The 16,642-nt window shown below is 37.8% G+C and overlaps 1 protein-coding gene across 4 annotated transcripts in view; it reads left to right on the plus strand.

The window, feature by feature from the left end:
- Positions 1-1,736, plus strand: part of OTP51 (endonuclease) — a 30,555-nt gene extending 28,819 nt beyond the window's left edge. For 2 of the 4 annotated variants that reach the window (XM_086524331.1, XM_086524339.1), the window contains exon 4: positions 981-1,736. The gene's annotated coding sequence lies outside the window, so the exon portion shown is untranslated. The remainder of the gene's footprint in view (positions 1-980) is intronic. The other 2 variants (XR_015189726.1, XR_015189727.1) reach the window with 2 other exon arrangements.
- The last annotated feature ends 14,906 nt before the right edge of the window (positions 1,737-16,642 follow it).

The raw sequence follows: 16,642 nt of genomic DNA on the forward strand, positions 1-16,642 counted from the left end.
TCCTATCTGCGGGTGAAACTACCGTTCACATTGGCCATACAATGTCTGACCATTTGCAACTTCAAAAAGAGGGTCTCAAAAATTAAACAAAAATCATTGGAAAGAAACCAACAACTAAGGTTAGCAGTTGCCACGTCCTCGTGACATTTGTGGCAGTATCTTGAGGGCTTGTCAAAAGACAAGGTAGATCTCCCAAACCTAAAATGGGATTTTCAGTCAATGCAGGCTTCTTAACCTGCTATCATGGGCAGCAGAAAGCAATGCTTCTTCACCACAAAACCTTGTCTCTGTGATGACATGCATACTTCTAAACTTGAGAAGAGCTTAAAACGAAATCATTTAAACCTTAACTGGATTCTTTACATACATTTACATGGTACAAATTTTGCAGCCACATTTTCAGATGTATACAGCATCATTCAGCCCCAAAACTGTTAAGATTTTGATAGCCTTGTGGCAGATTTCACAGAAGGAATGTACGTCTCCTAAACAAAACCTGTTTTTAGGAATTTACGCCCCAGTGTCTTGGATGGTTATTTTCATCCCTCTCAGATATTCTTTCATGTTGCTTGCACAGTAGTATGTCTGAAGACATGCAATGCAAGGGTAAGTTTCATGTTGTTCGCCTTGTTGAGCCACATAGAAAGAGAGGTTTAGCCTTGATAGGCAATGATGTAAGAGTGCCCGATAGTCCCTTACCTCGTTTTTTCTCCAACATGCATGCTGGATTCTATTAGCATCATGTTTTGTCATGTAGGGAGCAATTTGTTTTGCTGTCGGCCAATATGTCTAGGTTTGGTGTGTGTTTACTATCTATCATGTGTGACACTGAACCTGTTTCAAGGGTGGCTGGAAAAGAAAACTCTTTCTTTTGTTAAAGAGTGCAGGCTGTTGTATAGATACATTTTGTCTTTTTGGTGCTTTGATACATGGATTTTGTGCAACAGACGAACAGTATGATTCTTTTGTTTTTCATGTAGAGTTACGGGGGAGGCTGCTATGGGAAGACAAATAGCATGATTGCTCATGAGATCAATGGCGTATAAACGAAATATTCCTGTGAAGAAACGGTGCCTTATGCAGAAGGTGAGCAACAGTGCGCATCTTGTGTGCCTCTCTCATCAACATTGAGGTCATTTAATGAGCTGAATGTCTACACTAGCTGGAGGACCTCGTATTATAGGACAGTTTATTTCTGTCCTTGTAGTTTGAAGCATTCCAAGTGGCTGTTGCAACTAGAACCTCGTGGAGGACTCAAAAGATGTAGCACCGACCTTCACAGGCTTGAGCTTCCGGCAGTGACATACCGGATCTGTTTCTTTTGTGTTGCAACTAGTGGCAGACCCACAAATGCGCTTCAGCATTATAAGCAATCGTCTAACTTGAAAGGAAATGTGCTAGAAGGATATTTCTGTAGAAATTGAAAGTTCTCATGCCTGAAGGAGCTGAAAGCAGTTGCATTAACTTTTGTGAAGCCTGTCCAGAAGATGACTATCCACGATTTTACCCGTATTGCAGGAGTGGTGTTGCAAGCAGACACACACAATGGGCTTTTGAGTGCCTTCACAGGCAAACATCAACACACAGCTAGTGTTGCAACAAATTGTGCAGAAAGATATGTGGGTGAGTATTTTTTAACTCGTGGGGACACACTCGAGCTTGAGCTTCAAGTTGCGATGTATAAACCAGATGCTGATTTCTCTTGTATTATAAAATTCCCCTAAATCTTCCAGATTTGGCTCTGCATTTCCGTGTTTAGCAAAGGATCATTTCTCTTGTAGGCTCTGCATTAGCTTATTATTTGTATTTCTGGTCTCTGTCATTATGGGCAATGGTTTTCCTTGAAGTTTTCTTACTAAAGTGATTCCATGGTCTTGATATGTTCTAGTAAACAGCCTGGTGGAACTAAACTAGGATTTTCAAAAACTGACTGAAGTAGAATGCTTACCTATGCTAATATTGCTTTTCTAGCACTCCTTGCCTCTATTTGAGTTTTATTTACCAAAACGTTTCAAAACTTAAATATTGCTTCGAAGCAGGACCTTACAAACTTCATTGCTAGAAATTTGAACTCATGGCATTCCATCGGCTAAACACGTAGAAGCCTATGACTGATTGAAAAAATAAATTCAATGGAAACAAGGGATGGGCTATTAGTAGCTTCATGCTGTTTTGGAGCTTGTCTTCTACATACCACTAAACTAATTTCTGTAGCGAGAAACTTCCATTTCATGGCTATGAGCCCCTTATGATTAGTACTATTCATAGTTTTAGGAGGATCAATTCTTGTAATGTAGCCCCACTAAGCAAAAAAGAGGGCTTTATGAAGCTGAATGAAAATTGATTATACAAGTTAGTAAGCAGATTTTGGTTAGAGCTTGAATTTGTTTGGTTAATAATGCTCTACATACTACTATTAATGGAAAGTAGCAGATGTATACTATTAGTTGATTCTCTCATTACTTGGTTGGCCTAAGCCAATTTTGTCCAATAAAGCCTCACACTCCTCCACGTTGCCCACATATCTTACGTCAGATATTGAACCTCATAATAAGCATCTTAGAGGCTTTTCATATGCCACTATTTGCTTGCTTTACGATTACGTTGCACGCTCTTCCAACTCTGTAGCTTTTTGCATACAATTTATAGTCGAGGCTTCGCCAAAAGCTAGCACCTATGATAAGGTTGCGGCAATTACTTGCGAGGCTCTTGCAATCAAATAGTCACACACATTTGCAATGGCTAGTATACTTGTAGCGTTATCATTCAACACCGACAAGTAGAGTTGAAGCAATGAAGAAAAAGATAGCTCCCTTGGTCTAGCTTCACCCAAGCTATTGGTGGTTTTGATGAAAGCTAGTAGACTCTTATGCCAATGCTATAGAATTTGCATTGTTGATGCCAATTAATGAGATATTGAAGCTTCTTGATAATGATCTTTGACATGTAGCAGAACTAGATGAAGGGGATCATGATCACTTGGTGTTTTTCATCACTTGCGTTTTCAACTCAGTGCTACTGTGTTCGCTTATCATCGTTGGTGTTTGTCAAAGCCTATAAAATTCACTTGGAGCTTATCATTGCCAGTACGGACCTATAGACCTACAAGTCACAAACTTGCCCTGTTGTCCCCTACCTACAAGTGGAAGCTTTCCGCTTCAGAGTCGCTTTGCTACAATGAACTATGCTTTTGAGTACCATTGTTAAAAAACTCTACAAGTCATGAACCTGCCCTATTGTCCCCTACCTACAAGTGGAAGCTTTCCGCTTCAAAGTTGCTTTGCTACAACGAACTTTGCTTTTCAGTACCATTGTTAAAAAACTCTACAAGTCGCGAACCTACGATGTTTGGTCTTCTACCTACAAGTGAAAGCTTTCTGCTTCAGAGTCGCTCTGCTACAACGAACTTTGCTTTTCAATACCATTGTTAAAAAAACTCTTTGTTGATGTGCAACAGAAAAGCTCCCTGTTGACGTGGTTGCTAGAACAACAACAAACGTGCAACACCGATCAGCACAACACCAGGGGGTATAACCTTACTTTCACACGACGTTAAAATTCTCTTATCCTTGTTCTTTTTCTATCTCTTATGCAACATTGATTAACAACTATGTTATGACATCAGGATATGGCAATGATGAGATGTTTAATAGGTTTAGGTTAACGATATTTATCACGTTTCAGCTTCAGTAGGCGATACAAAGTGCGTATATCTACAACCATCAATAAGGTCATCAGCAACAAGGTAGTGCCAAAGAGTACCGTAGGACGCTTTCAGAAAGGTTTGTCATCCAGTTCCCAATCTCCATGTCTATGTGTTTGTTTGGACGGCACATACAATTTATGGGGCAAGGCACGACTTCCGTTTCTTATTATTTTTGGGGGGAGACAGTGCCGACTCTCCACCATACTACTGTATGGCACGTTTGCACGAGCGCACTTTTTGCTCTTGCTTTCCCTCGTTTGCTAAAAACATGATGAGAACTCTAATATCTACAACCATCAATAAGGTCATCAACAATATGATAGTGCCAAAGAGTACCGCACGACGCTTTCAGAAAGGTTTGTTATCCATTTCCTAATCTACATGTCTATGTGTCTGCTTGAATGACACATACAATCTACGGGACAGGGCACGACTTTCGTTTCTTATTATTTCTAGGGAGACACAATGCTGATTCTCCACCATATTGTGGTATGGCACGTTTGCATGACACACTTTTTGCTCTTGCTTTCCCTCTTTGGCTAAAAACATGATGAGAACTCTAGTTTGCCAAATGCTTTTTGATGCTTTGCAGAGCAGGTCTTCTTTTTGTTGCATGTTTTCAGCTTCAGCAGGTGATACAGACTGCGTATATCTACATCCATTGATAAGGTCATCGGCAACAAGATAGTGCCAAAGAGTATCGCACGATGCTTTTAGAAAGGTTTGTCATCCAGTACCCAATCTCCATGTCTATGTATCTGCTTGGACGACACATACCATCTAGGGGGCAGGGCATGGCTTGCGTTTCTTATTATTTCTAGAGAGACACAGTGCCTACTCTCCACCATACTGCTATATGGCACGTTTGCATGACACACACTTCTTGCTCTTGCTTTCCCTTGTTTGCTAAAAACTCGATGAGAATTCTAATTTGCCAAATGCTATTTTGATGCTTTGCAGAGTAGGTCTGCTTTCTGTTGCACGCTTTGAAGAAACTATACTGAAAAGGGAGGTTGGTATAGTTGCCAATGTGCTTTCTCACTAATGCTTTCTACTGCACTCTAGTGCCTCATCTTCACAATGTGTTTCTATTAACACTAGGTATGCTTTCAATTAGGCTAACCAACCAAGACTAGTTTATGTTTCAGTGTACAATGATAGGTAGTCTTTGGGTGAGATCCATTGTTAGGATTTGACATGCACCTAGAATTTCAATGGATACTCATATTTGAGGATTTCCAATCCACATGGAATGGCAAAAATTCCCATAGGCATTCCAGTTACAATGTCCAATTTTTCTAGCCATTCCCAACTTCCAGTGATCAAGATTCAAAACTTACAAAAGTAGGCCATCAAAATGGAGTACATGCTACAAAGATAATCTACTCTAAATGCATGAATCAAAACATACATATGATAGGTAGTCTTTGGGTGAGATCCATTGTTAGGATTTGACATGCACCTAGAATTTCAATGGATACTCATATTTGAGGATTTCCAATCCACATGGAATGGCAAAAATTCCCATAGGCATTCCAGTTACAATGTCCAATTTTTCTAGCCATTCCCAACTTCCAGTGATCAAGATTCAAAACTTACAAAAGTAGGCCATCAAAATGGAGTACATGCTACAAAGATAATCTACTCTAAATGCATGAATCAAAACATACATATAATTACTTTGAGCGAGTAAGAAGATTGCACATGTTGACATCGAGCAATGGGGCTTTGGCAATGCATGCTAAGGTTGCAACTTGGCTATGCATTATCACTTTTATGCAATATATTACTAATTTGTTTTGGACGAGTAGATTAGGAGAATGCCCATTTGTTGAGATTTTATGCTAAATCGGAAGTGTCCCTATGAACGGCCATTTTTTACTTTGCCATTTCACTGACATCCTTGGTGTTTCCTTGCGTGTCATGTGACACTTTCAAGGCCCCTGGATTGGTGGATGGCCATCAAATTCAAACATTGTTGAGATCCCTCTCCAAGTTCTGTCTCCTAAGATCATTCCCATTTCCTTCATAACTTGGAGTCTTTCTAGCACTCCTCCAACAAGGTCCTTTTATCTTTAAAAGGACTCCTATGTAAACTGATTGACATGTTCAATGGAGTTCAATTGTATATTAACTTGTTCATACAATGAATGATGGGACTTTTGAGTCTTACAATTATTCTTGTTCATATCATTGATGGAGTTCAATTGTATATTAACTTGTACATACATTGAATGATGTGACTTTTAACTCTTACAATTCAGCGATCTACTTTGTACATTCTTTGTAAGCAATGAAGAATCTTACGAGAACGGAGACAACAACCTTGTGTTTTGCGATGACATACTTTGAAGACTTTTTTAACTGCTTTAAAGGGAGTTTTGTCATCGTGTGTGGGTACTGCTCTGTCCAATGTCATCCCGAGTGGATACAATTTGGTCATCTTGTGTGGATACTGCATTGTCATGTGGATAGGTAATCTTGAAGTCATCTTGAATGGATATTGTTCATTTGTTGTCCATGCCTAAGGGGAGGATTGTTGGGTGGGCATGTCCTATTTCTCGATTCATTCTTAGCTATGGTGTATGCACCACCTCTTAGCCCTATTAGCATGTGTGGCACACTATCTAGAGCAACCATGTACAAATTTATATATGCAACCTATCTAGCAAACCATATTTTGTAAAAAAATATTGTACACATCCCACCCTATGCTAAATGTATTTTTGCTTTCGTACATTGAACTTACTTTATTAGAGAGTGTGTACCTTTCTTTCTCTCCCTCCCTCTCTAACTGTGTAGCTGTGGCTACTTTCAGCTTCAAGCCCCCTTGGGTTCAATGCACCCACCAATTATCCTAACAATTGGTATTAGAGCGCATGGTTATTAAGGTGCAATTGAGCCTAATCTATATTACCTATTCTTAATTTCTAATTAATGTCCAACTAACTAGTGTGGGCATGTTCTTGAGTTTATCTCTTGAGCCATTATCTTCCTAATTGATTAGAGCTTAATTAGTGTTAGAATTTTGTATTCGCATCTCTAATAAGCTCCCTAATTGAGCATAGTTTAAGCTTTATTTGTATTTTGCCCTTGGTGTTTTGCATTCAATCAATCCCACTTAGCTACATTGATTACAACTTCGCTCCTCAAATTAGCCATACCCCAACACCCATTTGGATGCATTGATAGTGTGTGTTGAAAGCTTTCTTCAAGGTTTTTCTGATGTGCTCTCAAACATTGCAATTTAATATCTGGAACACCTTGTTTGACATTGTCATCTACCTATTATTAGATGTGTATATGTTTTGTGTGTGTGCAGCCCATCTCAAGAGATATTAAAAGCTTTCAAAGCTACCGAATTGTGTTTGTGGACTAGTGAGTGCCACCTCTTGATATAAACACATAACCATTTTCTACGATTTGCCAAATCATCGCCTGCAGTTGCCAACGCGCTTCAGTCTAACCCTATCAATAACAAGCTTATGTTCAGCTCACTCAGTCCCGCCATCGCCTGCACACCACTATTCTTGCTCATCGAAAGCAGCGCCTAGTAGGAAGTGCTCGACCTGTTGGCACATTGAGCTATTACCTGGCGCATGCTCAGCTGAGAGCTCCCAGATGATAGATCTGCTTGCTACATACCCAACCGCTAGCTCTATCATCTGAGAGCTCCCAGATGATAGATCTGCTTGCTACATACCCAACCGCTAGCCATCGCCTGCACACCACTATTCTTGCTCATCGAAAGCAGCGCCTAGTAGGAAGTGCTCGACCTGTTGGCACATTGAGCTATTACCTGGCGCATGCTCAGCTGAGAGCTCCCAGATGATAAATCTGCTTGCTACATACCCAACCGCTAGCATCAAAATTAGACTCGACAGAGTTTTATTTTCATTAGTTTTGAAAATTACTTTGTCGGCAAGTGGCAAAAGTATCTCCTCAAGGCTTATTGACGCTGAAGAAGAGTTAAGTGGGAGAGCAAAATGATGACCATGGATGTAGGTCCAAGGAGGAGCAAGAGAGGGTATAGGAAGAAGGGGTACAAGTGATTGATAGATGACATGAGAGATAAGAGAGGATGAAAATAGATTTAAACAAAGATATGTAAATAATTGGGAAGCCGCTTTAAAAGCACAACCACGAAGATAACTTTACTTGCGCGCGCGCGCGCACACACACACACACACACACACACACACACACACACACACACACACACACACACACACACACACACACACACACACACACACAGAGAAAGAGAGAGAGAGAGAGAATATGACAGACACACACACATACACACACACACACAGAGAAAGAGAGAGAGAGAGAGAATATGACAGACACACACACACACACACACACACACACACACACACACACATGTTTACCTATACAATAGTTTGATTATATATATAGAACAAAAAAACATATAGTTTTTTCATACACAGATCCCTTGTGGAAATAATTTTTTTGAAAAAGGAATTAGTTGGTGTGGTTTTTAAATAAAAAATAGGGGGTAACCCTCCTCCTCCCAAACACCACATGAGAACCCACCCCTTGGGGGATTTTTTGAGGTAGTTGCTTTCATTACATTAAACCTCACGCCCGCTGGCTCAGTCTGTCTCACTTAACTACACTGCAATGCATATGATACCCCCTACACGGGGGTCTCTCTCCCTCTCAACTCCCCATATGTAAGCAAGAGTGGCCATAGAGGCGTCTTGGGAGGCAATAGCTAGTGAGTACTTGATCGTGGGCGTCTTCACCTTGAACATGCCAAGAGGTGATATATAAGGTGAGGGTGCTCTAGCCCCTCACTTAATCTATGGGTTTATTCTCCTCTGCGTGTGTATTTTAAGGAGAGGTGTAAGGGCTTTTTTGATACTAAGTAGCTATGGAAGTTGTTGAGCTACCATCTCAGGTCGGTACTGACCTTGATATCTTGATGACATACATTAATGGTTTTTTCTGCTAAAACGTGCAGTTGCCAACTGACAGTACCTGGTTTTTTCCTTTGATATTTTTTCTGCGACTGCATAACTAGGCAATTGAAGACGACTTATAGTACATAATTGCTTGATGATCATACTGATTACTGTTGGGGTTTTTTTGGCTATTTAGGGTAATTAGTTTCTGGCTTTTTAGCTTGTACATCGCTTGTAAATCATTTTTGATAAAGATATTTTGATAACACATACAAGTGGTGCTTGATGTGGCAATACTCGGACAAAAAATTGGGGGATCTTATACGTGATATTGTCATTTGTCTGGCCTAGAGTCGGGGCTGTTTTCCACTATATCAAATGCATGGAATTATCTGAATACTACTGTGTAGTGTAAAGGGGTTTAGTTCTTGTGAACAAAAGGTTGGTTTTTTTAGCTTGTACAATGCTTGTAACTCATTTTTGATGTTTTGGTAACCAATGCACAACTAGTATAGTGGTGCTTAAATGTGGCAATACTCGGATAATGAAATTTGGGGGACCTTATACTTGATACTGTCGTTTTTATGGCCTAGAGTCGGGGCCGTTGTAACTCTGTATCAGACGCATGGAAATTTTTGCATACTATTGTGTAGTGTAAAGGGGTTTTGTCCTCCCTCATGCCACTTTTGGGATTGTTACATTTACAAAGGATCCCGCGTATTAGGTTATATCGCATGACGTTGACAGAACTGGTAACATATATGGGTTTTTCTCTTACTAATCTTCTTAACTTAGGCTCTTTTAGTGTTTTTACTCATTAAACTTACAAACTCTAGTAGGTTGATATTCGTAAATGAATATAAGATTGTTGATTTGGCTTGACAAAAGCCGAGAGTTTTTTTTCAAAAAAATGGAAGGTATCGATAGTTGGTATTGAGGACACTTTATGGCTTCATGGTACTTAGTAAAGCTAGTGAAATTGGAGCTTGAAAAAATTGGCAAAGTTAATATGGTATTGATACATATCTCAAGCTGTTAATTAGGTTACTTTATGCTTTATGGTACTTAGGAATCTGGGCCTGAAAAATTGGCAAAACCATATCTAAAAAACTAACCTATGGGTTAAAATAGGACACTTGGATCCAAAAGGGGTAATGGAGTTTTGATAAAATGATATATGTTAAATATCTAAAGGTCTTTCAAAACATTGGGCTATAAAGAAAACATACAATCACTGACATTAAATGAGATAAATAAACTATTTTTTACTAAAAAGAACTAAAAGACATGAACATTTTGGATAGTGGTTTTAAGTTAAAAAGGGTTGTAAGTTGGTCATGGATAATAATTGATATAGTCCATTGACACCTGTAATACACATCCAAGGCTAACGAATCTGTTGTCTTATTTGGATGAATGCAAGTGAGGACTCTAACCTTTCTTGGATTTTTTTTTTTGGCTTAAAGCTATTGTCTATCACATAGTAAATTCTTTATTGGATCACTATCATTGTATACTAGAATGAGGCTTCATTCTCATATGTCATATACAAAGATAATTCTAAGAATGAGTTGCTTTTGCACTAATTTTTGCCTTTTCTCCGAAGCGAGCTGTCTTTTGAATGTAAAAGTTTTGCCTTTTCTCCGAAGCGAGCTACACACACGTCCTATACATAAGGTTTTTTCATTTTTTGGGAAAACCGGGATGCTGGCTTTAGAGACTATCTTGAATCTTGGTTCTATGCTTGGACCCACTGCCTTTAATTCCTTGATTGGTTGGATACTGTTAGGTGATCCTACATAGGCTAATATTTTGGTTTCCTGCTCATGGCTTTCATGGTCTCTAACCTTGCCGGTTTAAGGATTGCAGGCCCAAACCACTATATACTCTCTTTTAGGATCACAAACATTTTAAGTTGACAGCTCGCATGAGGGAAAACCACGACACGAAGAAACATACAAGGATTTTAGAACAAATAGATTCTACTTAAAGGACCAGACTCCTAAAAATGCCCTAGCTATTAGAACTAGACCTTTTTTGGCTAGATGAGCCAAACATTGTATTAGGTACTACCACAAGTAATCCATGACTTACTAACTAATTTTTTCTATTGCAGACCCTTGCTCTCTCGCAAGGCTTGGAACTATCTTCCGAACCCCTTTCTATGGCCACCTCTCATGTCCTCAAATGTTTTGGCAGTCTGGATGCTTCTTAATTATTATATGATTTGGCTCTATCTTCTGACAAAAAAATGTCTATCTTACACATGCTGTCCTTTAATGATTGGGTCAAAATTCTAGCTACCTTGGACAAGGACTCCAAAGATGGGGTGAATATGATTTCTCAATACATAGCCCAATTGCTTATTCTCTCTTTACAGTATCAACAAGAGCTTGCCTTATTTTTCTCTTCTAAAGCATATCTATCTAACTTTTTGAAAAAGTTGTGTGGGCTCAATCCATCTTTTATTAGTGCCCTTGATGCCCCTTTTTTTCCTCAAACCGGTGGAATATTTTGCAGAGATAGCGCAGCACTTGAGGCTATCAAGGAATTCCAAAAAAATATTTGCTCCTTAAGTGACTCTAGCCTTTTAGAAATTGTTCCCAAGGTATCCAAGGTTTTTCCTTTCCTCCTTCTTAGACAAATTGAAATTGAATCCTTTGGTGTGGATCATCAACTTTGGGTTCTTCCTAACAAAGATTTTGACACCTATTCTTCGCGAGACTTTGGTATATCTGGCTAACCTTCCAGCTACCACTATTGAGGACATTAGAGTAAAAATTATGAAAGGAGGCCAGTTGTTAGACAAAGGAGAACTCATAAAAGCCTCCTTCAACCTCAACCTGATAGACCACTCCAAGTGCTCATCTAATACAGGTCTATACATACAGACAAAAGGGAACATGGAGTTTACTAAAAGTAATCCTAATTTCTACACAGAATCCATTTTGGAATGTCTTTCGACCTTATTTTGAATGTGCTTGTAAATTTATAAATCCTAAAGCCCCATGTGAATCCAGCATTATGTGGTTTGACCATGCTATCTGGTTTATCCTCAATCATTTTGACCAGCTCTTTCTTGAAAAACCGGTGGACTTCCATTTGTCTCTCATATGCTCTTGGCTTGGTGGCCAGGCCAAACAATTGGTTATTTCTCAAATTGCTATCAACATTTTTTGTGGGCTTATACTTGATATCCTCAAAGAATTGAAAGCTGATGAACTTGGGACCTATCTAACTACCTATGCAAATTACAAAGGTGTTAAGATTATCACCAGTCAGTCTATAACCTTGTATTGATGATGATGATTCTCCCTCACTGAAAATACCCAACTCTCTTACCACTCCCAATTCTTTCCCTTCATTCCTGACTCCCAGCTCCTCCTCTAATTTTATCAGAGGAAAATCTCGTAGCTTCACTAGGGGAAGAGGAAGGAATACCCCCATGAGGCATCTTCTTGACTTATGATCACTTATGATTGTGCAGGTTACTGTTGGCCCTTGTGGAAGGTTATTTCTCACCAAAAAGGCGTCTCTGACAAAAAGTTTATCTACGAACATTGTCTTTTTTAAAATGTACTTTTGGATTGGGTACACCCTAAAACACTTTTTTGTGAATGTTTTATTATTTGGAAACCATGAGATACTTGATAATGTTCTTATTGGTTGGAGGTATCAACAACCTATTAAGAATGTGGTCTACAATAATGATTTCTTAAGACACAACACTATGCCTATTTGTGATTGTAATAAATTTATCTCGTACTCTGCAAAGATTTTGACACTTATGTTTTACATCTGCACTTGTAATCTGGATCTCATTGAAAATACCACAATCAAGAAAATCCTTGCTAAAGGACTTAATCACATACCCACTTTTCTTAAAAACCCATATCTTGCTCTAACAGCTTTACTTAGCTGTTTAACTGACCTTGTCAGTACTCTCCGACTGGAGAAGACAGTCCTACTGGACTTAATAAAATTGGTTGAAAAATGCTTCTCTCAAAAGATCTCACATATAGCTTTTCAATGGCTATCTACTAAACAACTCTTGGATCACACCACAACTAGCTGAGATTTTCAAAGACTTTCACATAACTGGTTTATTATTGGACTTGATAAAAGCGCTAATTGTCCCACTCTTATATGAAAAAACTTGGCCTGGAATACAACACACTCTAGGATTTCTGTGAAGGAATTCACACCACTTAAAGCTTTCCCCTATGAAGTCACTTGTGATATTTCAAAACATCTTGAAAGTAAAGGGTATTTTGATCAAAATACTAAACTTCATGTACTTTTTCCCACCTAAAGTTACAAAAACATAAGTTTACATGGATATCTGATGCTTCGAATAGTATTTTTTCTAATATTACCAAAGATAATACCCTTTGCCTTGACTTTATTCTTTCTGAATTTGAAAATATATGTGCCTCTAAGCAGAAAATCTGCTCTAACTTTCTTCAAATTCACTACAACCCTTTTTGGTTAGTGAAAAATTCCATTGAGGTTACTCTTAACCTACCAAAATAAATCTTTCATCTCTTCATAGCTGATATTACTCAATACTATGAGAACATACCTTTAGAAGGGGAATTAGGACTGAAAGATGTTCTATCTCACATGATTAAGCTTGCCTTCAAGAATGCTAGAGTGAATGGTTACTCTTACATATCACTTTCTAGACAACCTAGATGGATTAAAAAGACACAATCTTCTCATCCCCTTCACTTAGATGATGTAAAACTATTCAATAACATATCTTGGGTACTTGATAACTGTACCATTCTCTTCGAAGGATAGTGTTTAATCAAAGCCAGGGAATAAACAGAAAATCTGCTATAACTTTCTTCAAATTCACTACAAACCTTTTTGGTTAGTGAAAAATGCCATTGAGGTTACTCTTAACCTACCAAAATAAATCTTTCATCTCTTCACAGCTGATATTACTCAATACTATGAGAACATACCTTTAGAAGGGGAATTAGGACTGAAAGATGTTCTATCTCAGATGATTAAGCTGGCCTTCAAGAATGCTAGAGTGAATGGTTACTCTTACATATCACTTTCCAGACAACCTAGATGGATTAAAAAGACACAATGTTCTCATCCCCTTCACTTAGATGATGTAAAACTATTCAATAACATATCTTGGGTACTTGATAATTGTACCATTCTCTTCGAAGGATAGTGTTTAATCAAAGCCAGGGAATTCCTATGGGATTTTCCTGCTCACTTGTAATGTGTAATCAATAAGCACCTTGGATCATACCATTCATATAGAACTGATCGGACTCTGTAGTTATTACCCAGTGTGGAAATGATCACATCTTCTAAAGTTAACTATGATATTGAGCTGGATTAGTTCTCTTTGAATTTGGCTAGCTCCTTCTAGAATAAGCTGTGAAGATTTGACATAAAAACTATACTTATGCCCCTTTTAACAGTACTCATTTTTGATATTTTTGTTACTTTTGCCTATAATTTTGTTAGTGCTGAGGCATTGATGTTATTACTTCAAGGCATATAAATACCTGTTTGAGCTCTTATAAACTACTAACGATGCTTTGCTTTGGAAAAACTAAAATCTGTTTGACTATTATACACCGACTTTTGGAGCATGGTTTTTTCTCATGACAAAGTAACATATGGATTTAAGAGGATGATGTAAATAACTTATCTACATATTCTATGATCATAATGAAAGATTATTAAAAAAAGCTTTAATAGGTACCCCAACTTGATTAGATTTGAAAGAAAAAACTCTTGTTATGCCACGTGAATTAGAAAGGGGTGATGCCCTTCTGATCCACATAACAATAATTTTTTTTTTTTGCTGTAAGACAAGGGCATAACTTATCTAGATATTCCAAGAACATAATCAAAGATTATTCAAAAAAAACTTTAACAAGTAACCCAACTCGATTAAATTAAAAAAAAACTATTGATAACTATGGTTATGACACTTGAATCAAAAGGGGGTGATGGCCATCATAATAGTAAAAATATATTTCAGACAATAGTTTATGTTAAAATATTTCTAAGTAGGACAATGATAACATAATCAAAGATTATTCAAAAAAAACTTTAACAAGTAACCCAACTCGATTAAATTAAAAAAAAAAACTATTGATAACTATTGTTATGACACTTGAATCAAAAGGGGGTGATGGCCATCTGATCCACATAATAGTAAAAAATATATTTCAGACAATAGTTTAGGTTAAAATATTTCTAAGTAGGACAATGATAACAAATGATAGGTTCTTTGACACATGTAATACGTATTCAAGGCTACAAATCTGTTGTCTTGTTTATATGGAGGCAGGTGAGAATACTAATCTTTACTTAAAAGTTTTTTGGCACTTTGATGAGCCCTATCGATTCAACTTGGATGACAAAACCCGGTTGTCTTTTGAACGTTATATGTGTTTTCTATGTGCATTGGCAGCTCATTTTGGTTGGGATGTGCATCAGTCAGACATTGTTACTGCTTTCTTGAATGGTGACATATTTGAGGAAGTTTATGTAACGCAGCCTCGCGGTTTTGTCAAGAAAGGACAAGAGGATAAGGTGTGCAAATGTAACAAAGCTTTGAATGGGTTGAAGCAATCTCCTCGTGCTTGGTATGAGAAGGCTGACACTCAAATGAGGCTTTCATAACAGTCCAATAGAGAGCACATTGCATGTAAAGCTCCTATTTGGATAAAAATGAATTTAGTGTCTCAGTCTGTTGTGCCTACCTTTTCCTAGTGGGAACAACACATTAGATAAGAATAATGCCTCTTATGAAATTTTATTCTTAATGTGGAATTTTTTAATTAAAAAAAGCTCTTTATTTAAAAAACCCCCAAAATTGTGTGATATCATGCTGTTTTGGCAGCACTGCAAATGACACAGGAAAGGTGCTTGAATCCATAACGTCTTCCAAAACTGTCTTTCGTCGTTACTTACACACACACATGCATGCATACTCACAAAATCACTGGTCTTTACATGGCAGTTCTCTGACATAACAGAATGAACAACTTTTGTCTTGGTTCTTTACTCTCTCCCTCTCACACACCCTCACACTATCAACAAACATAATCTCATTACCGGGCTATTTAAGATTGTCTACAATCTCTACCATTCTCCCTCACCCACTCTAGTGCAGTTCTGCATACTCTCAGACTATAGCCATTGCTTAAGCTACCTCATGGCTCCATCTCAATGCTTGACTATTTGAGGATTGCCTACAATCTCTCCCAATCTCTGCGATTTGATTGTCTGCAATCCTATAGCTCTTAGCCATTTTCCCTTGAACGAGAGCTACGCCATTTCGAAACCTTAAAAAAAATCAAGCCAAAAGACATAATCAAGATTATAAACACTTTTTGGGAGCTATCTATTCGCAAATCTTGCAAATACGGCTATGCTTATGGCGGAGAAAAGAATGGATAACGAAATATTGAATTCGTCCTCCGCTTCTCATGTGGATTATTTCCGCTTTTTTTGTTATTTCCTTCTTAGGGAACCGTATTTAGCTAACTTGGTTTTAATCTCTACTTGGAGTTTCAAAATAAAGATTGTTAAATCAATTAATAAATACATCTTAATATGAAAAGTAAGTTATCCTTACCTAATTTTTATTCACAGACATACATAACCATGGCAAGATTAAAGGTTTTTTTCAATTATTTAATGGCTTGGTATCCTCTCTGACAATTTTTGCTCGGCTATTAAAATGACTCTTTCAAACAAATAAGACTATACCTAAGTGGTTAAAAAAGATTGTGCTTTCAAGATAGACACAAATTTACAACAAAAGGGGTAACATGTCTAAAAACCTTTTCGATACTAGTTTGTAAATTTTTATCTTAAATTTATGGTTTGAATGTAGCTTATACCATATGCGTACTTGAGTGAAATCTTTGCTTGGATGTTTTTTTTGGAAGAGCTTAAGTCTATCCCTACTCTTTTTGTTAAATTGCATGGTTTTAGAATCTATTCCTGCCATAACCAA

This window comes from Adiantum capillus-veneris, chromosome 1, assembly GCF_014529385.1.
Source record: "Adiantum capillus-veneris isolate H3 chromosome 1, ASM1452938v2, whole genome shotgun sequence".
Taxonomy (NCBI): Eukaryota; Viridiplantae; Streptophyta; class Polypodiopsida; order Polypodiales; family Pteridaceae; genus Adiantum; species Adiantum capillus-veneris.